The sequence below is a fragment of the Mesocricetus auratus genome, unplaced genomic scaffold, assembly GCF_017639785.1.
Source record: "Mesocricetus auratus isolate SY011 unplaced genomic scaffold, BCM_Maur_2.0 contig_6136_pilon_obj, whole genome shotgun sequence".
Lineage (NCBI taxonomy): Eukaryota > Metazoa > Chordata > Mammalia > Rodentia > Cricetidae > Mesocricetus > Mesocricetus auratus.
The window spans coordinates 1,638-14,177 of NW_024431752.1; the positions used below are offsets into that span (position 1 = coordinate 1,638).

A 12,540-nucleotide genomic window follows, 5' to 3' on the forward strand; every position below is an offset into this window, starting at 1 on the left:
GACCCCCTACCCAGGGCCCCCTAGGAAAAGAAAAACAAGGCCAGGCTGTTGCCTAATGAAAAAACCCAGACCAGGTGCCTCGCCCAGCTGGCAGGATGTCAAACAGGATCTGTGGTCACCAGAGCAGTCATGGGACCCGGATAATAATTGCTGAAGCATGCTGGGGTCTTTCATGAGGTAATACCAGGAAACTTACTCCGTGGGAATTACCCCTGCCCCCAAGATGAGCCAATGAAATGCCTGTTGCTATGCTGATACTTATGTAACCATTAAAACTCTATACCTGCAAGCCTGGTATGCTCTGCACCCGTGTTGCAGTAGCATCCGCAGGAACTTGTGTACTCAATAAATCACCTCTTGCATTTGCATCCAGTGGTCTGGCCCCAATTCTTGGGCAGAGGGTTCGGTTCAGTGCCCGGCGCTTTGATGCCGAGGTCTTTCACTAGCACTTACAGTCATAAGAATAGGAGCGTATTTCTTTTGGATGTAGCATAAACAAAATACATCAGAGACAATCAGGCTTGTGGACAAAGAAACTACAGTATTTATTTGTGGACATTCTGTTACACCCAACCATTGCTATTGGTGGATTAGCTGGACATTGTTTTGTGATTAATTCAATACATCACCATATATATGCATATATGTGTGTGTGTGTGTGCATTTCTGTTATACTAAAGGACTTTGACAAATGTAATATGAAACAACCTCAGAACAAATTACTACTCTTCTGCTTCCTTTAACATTCATAGCCCTCTTCAAAAGTGATGCTTGAGACTCATATGCATGAGTGTTTTACTGATGAATCCACTGGGCTTGGGCTTCATAACTCTTCAATTTGATTAGTTATGGATTTTTTAGAGGTTTCTGTTGAAAAAAGTATTTTCATATTGAGGAGTAAAAACTAAGATCATTAGCTGGCAAAAAGAAAAATGTTTAGTTTTCTGGAAGGGATTTTGATAGTTTAGTAAAGTGGTCCATGTGTATTGTCAAAAAGATTCATGTCTCTACCATTACCAGTAGATAGCTTGATTTCCAGTACCACCAATTGTTTCTCTTTTGTCAATTGGTTCTTAAGTCCACTGATTGAGGTGCTTGTTGATGTTTTATGATATTTTGCTTTTCTTCTGACAAGTAAATCTTGCTGAGAGTTCAGATGACAAAGCTAGCCACTAGAGAACCAAACAGGTCAGGCTATGGTGGCACATACATTTAGTCCCAGCAATTCCGAGAATGAAGCAGGGAAATCAGAAGTTCAGGACCTATCTGGGTGACCAAAGATTTAATCAGTCTAACAGAGAAACAGACAAGGCCATGGAAGGTGTTGCTCCCAACTTTAATCCTGGCGCTTGGGAAGAGGAAACAAAAGATTGGGAGTGCAAGGACACCTTGAATTTCACCAGATTGAAACAGTGAGAAAGAGAAAAAGCATTCCAGTGCTGGTTCAAGCCTTTACTCCCAGCATTAGGAAGGGGGAGACAAGATTACAAGGTGGGTAGAGACAGGAAGTAGGTCCAATGAATCTGATGATTTGTAGAGACAGGATCTCCTCTATTCATTGTGAGGATTCAGAGAGATAAGGATGATATAGTGGCTGCTCTCCTTCCCTGATCACTCAGTTTTCACCCTCAATATCTGGTTTTGTACATTTCTTAATAAGACTAATTAAGGTGGTGCTTCAGGTGACCAGAAAGTTATTCTTTGCCACTATTATATTCTTTAGGGCCAGGATGACAGTTGACGTGGTTTACAGGCATTATAGGTTCTTGTTTGGCAACCTCCTTTGGAATGTATCTTGGTGCTTCTTGTACCATGAAAGCTATTCCCCATGGAGCAATTTACATTGTTTTAAGACAATTTATCTGTGAATTTCATCTTTCCTAGACTCACTGTGTAGATGCCGCTGATCTTGAACTCAGAGTTCCCCAGTCCATGCCTCGTGAGTACTGTGCTAAAAACTTTCATTTACCTGATGAATCATACTTAACTCTTTTTATTTTTGTATTAGTTGCTCTGTAGTCGTAAATAACCTGGAACTCACATTGGAGAGCAGGATTTTTGACAAATCACAGAGATATGATACCTGAAACTAAAGGGCTGTGCACTACTCACTGTCCTGTATCATGTCTTGACAATTACACAAAATAACTGCACAGGCTACATATCATTCAACAGCACCATGACCAGCTTGACAGAATTCTGTCAGAACTCCAGAGAAAAACTAACAAAAAAGGTTACTTCAATTATTTCTTGACATCTGGGTGGTGCTAGCACAAGCCTTCAATCCCAGTACTCAGGAGTTAGAAGCAGCCTGGTGCTCAGAGTTACTGAACAGTCAGTACCAGACAGCAAAACTCTTTTTCAAACCAAATCAACCCCAAACAAACAAACACATAAAACTAATTGACTCACACAACATGAAAATCCAAGTGCCTGGTAGTTTCATCTGGTATTAAGTAGGATAATGAACAGGGTAAGGTGGCATATTTCTTTATTCTCAGCACACTAGAAAAGAGGTAGGTGGATCGCTGTGGGTTTGAGGTCATCATTTCCTATAAAGGGAGTAAGCCACTGCAGCCAGCCTAATTCTCAGACAAAAACACACTTTAAAGAAAGAAAATAAACAGATATAATTATAAAGCAAACAGAGAAAATACTGGTGGATATGGTTAAATAAAAAATTATGAGCAGGGCAGGATGGCATAAGTCATTAACAGCAGGTCCAATGCAATGGTAAAAAGACGTTTGGTATTTTAGGCCAGCTGAATCTACAAAGCATCTTGCAGAACTGCCAGTGTTACACAAAGCAATGAATGTTCAAAAAACATTTTTCCATGAAAAACTATTTCACACAAATATATTTAAATACACACACAGTCTTTGTGAGTTTGTATATGCATACCATAAACAATGTCCACTCTCACCTCCTACCTCTCTATTACCCTAGTCCAAATTTCCAACCAATCTCTCTCATATTTTCCTGTTTACTCATTTTTTAGAAACCACTGAGATTAGCCAAGGCCATGTGTGACTCTGTGGATTTGGAGCTATTTGTTGGAATCTGGTGGGCTCAACAAGGGAGTACAATTGACCCTGAGAGCCTTTCCTTTAGTAGACTGATTGTAGTCTAGTGTGAGTTTAGTGAATGTAAGTGCAGATGCCTTTGGTTATTGGTTAAGCTATTTGTGTGGGGTCTAGAGAATGGCAGGTCTAAGCCATTTTTAACTTACAATAGAAACTGGGTTGCTTCATGTGTCAAATTCCAAGTCCCTCTCCCTCTCCTCCGTTAAAGCCTCCCACCAGTCCCCCAATATTCAAATCCCCTCCATGGGGATTATCCATAGTCTGTCATTATATCCAGGGCAGGGCATAGGCCCTCTCCCATGAGTCCAGGCTGAGAGAGCATCTCTCATTGTGGGATGGGCACCCAAAGTCCATTTGCATGCCAGGGATAAATATTGATATACTACCCAAGACCCAATAGATTGCCTAGGCCTCCTCACTGACCCCCACATTCAGGAGGTCTGGATCAGTCCCATGCTGAATTCCTAGCCCTAAGTCTTGGGTTCAAGAGCTTCATCTTGTTCAGGTCAGCTGTTTTTGTGGGTTAAACAAGCCCAGTCTTGACCCCTATTCTCACCAGTCCTCCCTCCCTGTCACTGGGTTCCTTGCAAACACTGAGCTTAACTCAAGCAATCCTGGAATCTTACAAAGGAGCTGGCCACTGACTCCTTTTTTGTTGTTTAGATTAGAAACAAGCCTCCTTCACATGTCAATCCCAGCTCACTTTCCCTCCCCTTCTCCCCTACCCCCAATAGCCTCTCAAATCCTGACCAAATCCTCACTACCACCCCAGAGAAGGTAAAGGCCTCCATATGTGATCTCCAATGTCTGTCTTATCATCCAGGGCAGGACCTAGGCCCTCCGCAAAGTGTCCAGGCTGAGAGAACATGTCTCTATGTGGAATGTGTTCCCAAAGTCCATTTGTATGCCAGGGATAAACACTGATCTACTACTCAAGGCCCCAAAGATAGATGAGGCCTCCTCATGGACATGCAAATTTAGGGCATCTGGATAAATCCCATGATGGCCTTTCATTTATCAGTCTGGGGTCCCTGATGTTCCCCTTGTTCAGGTCAGCTGTTTCTGTAGGTTTCACCAGCCCATTCTTGACTCCTTTGCTCATCACTCCTCCCTCTGCAACTGGGTTCCTGGAGTTTGTTCAGTGTTTAGCTGTGATTGTCTCTTCATGCTTTCATCAGCAAATGGATGAAGACTCTAGGATGGCATAAAATTTAGTTTCTGATAGTATTTGAATAATGACTTCTAAATTTAGTGTGGTATTGTTTGGTGAAATCCGAAGCCAGGGAAGGTGTAGTCCCATTGAAGTTAGGTTGCCTGATTTTATCTGAAATGCTCAGACTCACTGCAGATGCTGGATACAGGGATGCAGCGTCTTGCTACATCCAGTTCTGCTCTAGGCTGGCAGCAAGCATGTTGTGAGGCTTAAGGAGCCTATCTAGGGCATCCTGACAAATACCTGTGTGGAAGAAATCCTAAGATAGTGGGAGGGAGTAGTAGATAGTGGCAAAGTCACTCACCTGTAAACAGAAGGTAGGAGGGGTTTGGACTCTGGATAGGTGTCCAAGAAGACTGTAGAGTGGAAAAAGCTACAGGAGTCTCGGTGATTGCTTTTTGAGATGCCAAGTGATTGGGGACTGTGAAGTTGCACTATGGAGCCAAAGATTTAAGTGTCAAGGGCCAGGGCCCAGATTGAAATTACAGGCCTGCCAGTTGGAGAGTTGCTTGGTGCAGCCCTGGGTGTTGAGGAAAAGACCAGATACTGGCTGGGATGTGAAAACTACCCACAGTCACAGATTTCAGTTCTGGAGTCATGAGAAAGTCATCATTTAACAGCACAGCAGCAGGAAATTCTGGCCTGGGGCACAAGAGTTTACGGACCCAGGGTTCTATTGTTTACTCTGCAATGAAAATTCTCACAATTTCTGCTATGGGTGTGTAACTCTTATCACAAATTTGAGATTATATTGACTGGAATAATCTTTTAATTCATTATCATTGTCAAAATATTCCGTTAATGTAATCTAGTACAATATTTGTATCTATGTGTTAATGTTTCCAAACAGCACTCTTTGCTTTGGTAGAAAGATCAAAGTTCTTGAAGATTGAATTCATACACACTCACATCCATGTTAAACCACATAAAACTAGGTACTTGGCATTCCAAATCTGTAAATATAATTGAATCCAAAATAGAGTTTTGGTGATTTACGAAGGTAGGGTTGTACACGGTGTCTTTTCAAAGTGAACTTTGTGATAGCTTGTTTTGAGGTTCTAGCAGGATGGTGCAGCTACTTGTATACCCTTGAATAGAGACTGGTCCTCCTCTATACGGGAAGGTAGTCCTCTTCAACCAAGAGCACAGCTTTGGGAGGGATGCACATGGAGCAGTGAGGGGGAAGGGGACACCTGCCTAGCCAGCCAGATCAGCCGAATCAACCCTGGAGATCAATGGGCTGACAGATGTCACAGCCTCACTTCCTAAAAGTGAAATTCTTAACCATCATTAAATTTTCCATCTGAGACCTTGGCATAATATAATTTAATTCAGCATTCTAAAAAGAGTCTTTGAGAGTTTGGTGGCAAACACTTATAATTCTACCACTGGGCAGGCAAAGACAGGTGAATCGAAGTGCTTTTTGGGGAGCCTGGTCTCAATAGAAGGTTCAACTACATCCAAGACTTCATGCTGAGACACTCCCAAAGATAAAAAAGAAAAGAAAAAAAAGAAATGTGTGTTTTGGCGCTGACTTCTTAATGTCACACTGTAGAGCATGGAAAAGCACAGTATGCTGTTTAGTGGTATCAGATCACATAATTTTCACAGTTAGAAAGGCATTATAAAGCAGGTATTCTTAGCATTCGGGAAGCAGGTGGATCTTGGAGATTCATTCCAGCCTGGTCTGCAGTAAGAGTTTAAGGATAGCTGGGATTACACAGAGAAACCATGTCCCCAGGGTGTGGGAAAAGAGGAAAAAAGAGAATGTAGTATAATTCAGGAGAAAATATAAAAGCATCATTTTAAGAGTTATGTCAACTCATCTATATTAGAAAAGTATCCATAAATGTCTTTTGTCTGCTTGGCCCAAGGTAAGCACTCTGTCCATGGACATATGACCAAACTTATTTTTAGTTCTTCTGTTTACTATGTTTGAGAACTGAGCTCACAGTCTTTCTCTGTATTAACCTGTTATTAACATGTAAAACACACTGAACTAGACATCAGAGAATTCCTCCACTGTTTCTCCTAAGTACTAAGAATAATGGTGTGCACAAAAACAATTGTTCCAACTTGTAATATTTTGTTTATGCTCTAACAAATAAAGCTTGTCTGAAAAATCAATGTATAGAGCTAGCCACTAGATAGAAATAGAGGCCCGGCAGTGGTGGCACACACCTTTAATCCAAGCATTTGAAATGGGGAAATTTTCAAGGCCACCATGCACTACAAGAGATTGAATTATTCTCAAAGAGAAACTGAACTCACATCTTTAATCTCAGCACTGGGGAGATGGAGACAGAAAGTGTTTTGGCTTAGCAGAGGGAGGTATATAAGGCAGGGAGAGAGCCAGCTCACCCCATTCAGTCTGAGGATTGCTAGACACAGGTTCTCCTCCTTTGGGCCTGAGGACTCAGGAGAGGTAAGATGTCTCACTTGGTACTGGGTCTTTGATTCTCTAATCTTTCAGCATTAACTCTGATTTCTGCCCCTGGGTTTATTAAGACTAATTAGTATTCTGGCTACAAAACCTGTTTTGTTTTGTTTGGTTTGGTTTGGTTTGGTTTTATGACAGGGTTTCTCTGTATTTTTTCAGAGGCTTTCGGTCCATCCCAGCCTCGAACTCACAGAGATCCTCCTGCCTCTGCATCCTCCCAGGTGCTGGGATTAAAGGTGTGTAACACCACCAAACGGCACTGAACATGCTTTCTATGTATTTTCAGTACTATGACTCTGCATGACAATAGACAATCACTTGTAGAATCCTGTATCTTTATCTACTGAATATAGTACTAAGTTAGAAATCTAGGTACTTTCTAATGATCTCTTTGTCAAGTACAGGGCTCACTGATCACCCAGACCTGCTCATCTGTGGAGCCAAACAAGGAACCCTCAAAAACAGAGTGAGAAGAAACAGTAGCTAACAATCTGATGAGACAAATTCACTTTTGCCTCAGTCTGTTTCACTATAAATAATTTTAGAGACATCTACTGATGAAGATCACAGAATTATCCTGTTATATTGTGTTCCACATCAAGTCTGCGTGTGACAGAAGCTCATGGCATCATCATCTGTATGATCTCACATGCTACTTTGGAGAGGCAAAGTGGACAACCACAGTAGATAGTAGTGTTTTGGAAATCTCAAGGACAGCAGTGACCAACAATATCAAAGCAGGCTACTGTGAATGCTTTGTTTTAAATCTGTGTTTCTTTTGAGGGTCATCATTGACTGAGATGGAAATTTTTCATTTATGCTCTAATTGTATATCTTTCCAGAGACTTAGATATATTTTAAGCATTTTAATAGACCATAATATTATGAATCCTTATGACATATTTAGACATCCCTACTGTTATATTTCTCTCTCTCCTGTGTTTATGACTGTTCCTTCTCCATTAATCTCTCTCCCTTTCTCTCTCCCTCTCTATCTCTTTATCTCTCTCTCTCTACACACACACTTAACCTTTATTTCACCCCCTTCTTCATCATTGTTTCCTGATTTTTTTCTACTGTCCAATATTTACCCACTCCCCACATTTACTTGTCTGGTTATACCAGTTACTCCTGGTTGTGTACTCCTATTTGAAGATTTGGAGCAAGGTACTTTGTCTTTTTTTCTGGGTCTGACTGGAGTCACTCAATATTATCTGTTTAGAGTCACCAATTTAGCTGCACACATCATGATTTCAATTTTTCTTACAATTGAATGGAATTACATGGTGACACATATTCCAATCCCACTTTCCCATCCACAGTTATGCATGGATACACAATATGCTTGTGTGTTTTGTGCATGCACACTTCAAATAAGCCCTAACTTTCTCCTCCACTGTGTTCCTCTCTACTGATTTTGCTTAACACCCACTGGAATAACCCAGGACTTTTGTGAGGCTGAAGTTTTGGAAGTGTGTTGGAGAGCTTGGGCTCTGCTGAAGACTACACCTAAAGACAACATATCTCCATCTAAATTGCATCCATAGAGAGAATTTTAGACTTGAAGATGAGGCTTGCTGTGTCTTTCCCTTTCCTAGACTGATTTATTGATTGTGATCTAGTGTAAGGTCAATGTAAGTAAGTACAGCTGTGGTTAGTTATTGTTTACAACAGCTATATGGAGTCTAGGGAATGGCATGTCTTAGGCTTCCCTCTCTTTCCCATCTTATTTCCTTTCTTCTTCTATTCCTCAGTGTTCACAGAACCTTAGATTGAAGATATAACAGATGTTGTAGGCCACGAAAAATATACCCATAGAGATATTTTGTTTGTATTCAAACAAATGAAATTTGCATAAATAATACATTAGTTGTAACTTTTTTATTTTTGACAGTATTGCAAGTGTAGATATATTTTGTTTATAATCTAAAAATTAAGCTTGCCTCACAATCACACTGCAGAACCAAGTCACTAGTTAGGCACACTCCTAGTTAAGATCAAAGTCACTAGTTAGTCTCACATCTATGCCAGGAATTAATCATAGAGTCAATGCAGAGGTGGCCCTGCCTTTCATCCCAGCAATCAAGAGACAGAGGCAGATGGATCTCTGTTAGATCAAGGCCTCCCTGGCCTATGCAAGAATGACTCAGGCTAAAAGAGAAATGGAGCTGCCATCATTGATCCCTGCTATTAGGAACACAAGCCTTTAATTCCAGGAGTAGGGAGATGAGAACAGGATTGATGATGTGTTGGAAAGAGGAATCTAAGTCAGAAGGATCAGTGCTATGTGAGGTTTGGTGGAGATAATTGCAGTCTGAGAATTCCTTGAGGCAGTATTGCCCATTTTGACTTAGATAAAGGTAAGAGGTAGCGGTTGGCCTCTTTGTTTTTCTAATCTTCAGACAATCTTTATTTGTTAGATTACAACAAAAGATCACTACACATACCTTTCTTATTTTCTGCATCTGGTATTGGTATTCACCTAGGTGTAGGTGGGGACAGTGCATTTTCGGGGGGTGGTCTAAGCACCTTAGTTAGCATCAGACACAGAGGACAAATATGTTTTAGAGTCACTAAAATGATAAGATCACCATCTACTGGTGACAGCAGAACAATGCAGGATGAACTCAGAGGTTGGTTATTAGCATGCACTGACCACTAACATATTGAGACACATATTTGGGGTGGGGGATTGGAGGCATGGTTTCTATGTGGCTTTGGAGGCTATCTTGGAATCATATATTGTAGACCAGGGTGGTCTCAAACTCACAGAGTTCTGCATGCCTCTGCCTCCTGAGTGCTGGTATTAAAGGCATGCACTACAACTGCCTGGCAATTTTGTCTTTCTTTTTTATCTGTTTTCTGTTTTGGTTTTTTCAGACAGGGTTTCTCTGTATATATTTGGGACCTATCCTGGAACTCGCTCTGAAAAACAGACTTGCTTTCAACTCACAACAATCTTCCTGCAAGTCCATCCCCCGTGGTGTCTCTCCCCACCTCATAATTGCCATATTTTGTTTTGGCTTATTAGGTTTCTGTTAGAGATGGGACACAGGCATCATATTTAGTTTGATTTTGTTGGTGTAAATTGAACCCCAAGAATTTCATTGTTCAATTGAGGTGAGGTTACATAATTCTATCTGTGTGGGAGGGGTACTGGGATACAGAGTCCTCTTATAATCAGTTCTGCTCTAATCAGGCAGCAAGCATGTTGATAGGCTGTGTGGAAGTGAGCTCAGGCATCCTGAAATTAACTGTGTGGAAGATAATGTGAGACAGCAGGACATAGTGGTGCATTGTGGAAGGACCACTCACCTGTAAAGATATGTTGGGAGAGGTTTAGATTTAGATGGTTGAAGAGAAAGACTGCAGAGTGGATGTAGCTATAGAATGCTCAGTAATTGGATTTTGGGATACCAAGTAGGGTGAGGAGTGTGAAGTTCCACTGTAAAAATAAAGAGTTTAGGGTCACAGACAAAGATTCAGATATAACAACCAGGCCTGCAATGTTGGGAATTTCTAGTGCATGTAGGGTGCTGAGGAAAAGGACAGATACTCAATGGCACTCAAAAACCACAGACAATCACAAGATCCAGCTCAGGAGTCATGGGAAAGTCACCAGTCAACAGCACAGTGACAGGTAAACCTGTCCTGGGATATAAGAGGAAAGGGTCCAGGGATGCAAATAGTTTCTCTGCTGTTTATAAAGTATCTGGCTCTGAATTTCTGCTGTGGATGCCTTAGCATTATGAACAAATTTCATTTTATATGTACTGGACTATTCTTCCTCTTTTATTGATACTCATTGCAAAATATTCTTATAGAAACATGTAGCAGAATATTTGAATTTATGTCTTGATATTTGCAAACACTTCTCTTTGATACAATAGAAAGGACAAAGGTCTTCAAGTATAGAGTCATCCATGCAGACTTCCATGTTAAATCAGTGTCCTATTCAAACAGAGACACATAAAAAGTAGGGAATTGGCATTCTCAACCAGGAAATGAAATCACATCCAAAATTAGCATTTTTTGAGTTCCATGTTCATAGTTGTAAACACTAACATTTAACATTGAAATTTTTCCCCAGCATTAATTTTTCAACTGAGAAATATGCACTGTCGAGTAAATATAGCATTCTAAATAGTGTTTTGACAGATTTGTGGAAAACAACTTTTATCCAACCAATGGTGAGGCAACGACAGCTGGATGTCTGTGATATACAGGCTATCCCTTCACTATATTGATTTCTACTTCCACCTGGGCTTCGTGGTGAGAATACTTCTCTGATGAAAAAAAGAAATTTGAATTTTTGTGCTGAGTTCTTAAAGTTGCACTCTTGAGCCTGTTTCTTCGTATCAGGCCACAGTGTGGGGGAATGGAGGCAGCAGGTCTCTGAAGAACTGGCCTACCATGTGTAGTGGCTCTGCAGGAGGAGGCAGGAACCGGCTGGCTCCCTACAGCAGGCCTAAACAACTTTCCAACAAGTGGCAGCATGACCTATTCGACAGCCACTTCTGTGGTGGAGCCAGCATGGAGATGGGCAGAAAGCTGTTGGTGTCAAACCTTGACTGTGGGGTGTCAGACTCGGATATGCAGGAACTCTTCTCAGAGTTTGGAACACTGAAGACAGCAGCTGTGCACTACGATCGCTCCGGTCGAAGTTTAGGGACAGCACATGTGCACTTTCAACAGAAGGCAGATGCCCTGAAGGCTATGAAACAGTACAATGGTGTCCCTTTAAATGGCCTGCCCCATGAACATTCAGCTTGTGACATCACAGACTGACTCACAAAGAAAACCTGCACAGAGAATGAACAGAGGTGCCATGAGGAGAAACCATGGCTCAGGCGTGTTTTGGTGGTGGCCTCATCCGGAGAGGGATCCATGGATGTAGCATTGGAAGAGGTAGAGGTACAAGCAGGAACTCAAAGCAGCATCTTTCTGCAGAGCAGTTGGATGCACAGCTGGATGAGTACAATGCACAGATGGACACCAGTTAAACAGCCGGGCAGATCCACAGAAGTGACAGGACCCAGAAGCTTCGTCTGTAATTCCTAGAGGGAGGGTTGGCAACTGGACTGTGCAGATAATGGTGGATTTCTTTTTTCTTTCTCTCCTCTCTCCTCTCTCTCTCTCTCTCTCTCTCTCTCTCTCTCTCTCTCTCTCTCTCTCTCTCTTCCTGTTTTACAATACGATATAAAAACTCATGTAAATGCTTTTGTTAAAAAATTCTGAAACAGACCTGTTTAGCAACGAGTCATTTTGGAGATAGAGTTTACTGGTTGCTGTTGTGGAGAAGGTGACATTTCCACCTTTGCCATAATAAACTAGAATTGTGTGTAAGAAAATCAAAACAAAATAAAACAGAATTCTGGCGACAAAACCTGTTGTGTTTTATTTTGTTGTGTGCTGACACCTAGTGGTGTGACTGTGGACTTCCCACAGGAAGAGGCTCAATAGCTGCAGTCTCTTAGGGGGATTTGTACAGAGCAAGGATGCTACAGAGTTGCAGCAGTATGTATTCTGTGGGTGAGAATTGTTTGCTTGCAGTCTCCCTTGCTCCTCCTTAGGGTTTCTTGGATAATTTCTTGTTAAGTGTATTTCTTTCTGGGAACTTTTCATTAAATTTGGTCTATATTCAATTCAATAATTCATAGTTGTGTGCTTTTGTGATCCCAATCATTCAGTTCCATTTCTGCTCCTGAGATTTGACTGGGAAGTGATTCGAAGTGGTGTCCAAATTACAATCAATTAAGATGCTTTCTAGTTATTTTCAGTGTTATAATTACAAATGAAAATT

At 41.3% G+C, this 12,540-nt stretch overlaps 1 pseudogene; it reads left to right on the plus strand.

Moving 5' to 3' along the window:
* Positions 1–11,063: 11,063 nt before the first annotated feature.
* Positions 11,064–11,824, plus strand: LOC121138258 (annotated as a pseudogene).
* Positions 11,825–12,540: the final 716 nt, after the last annotated feature.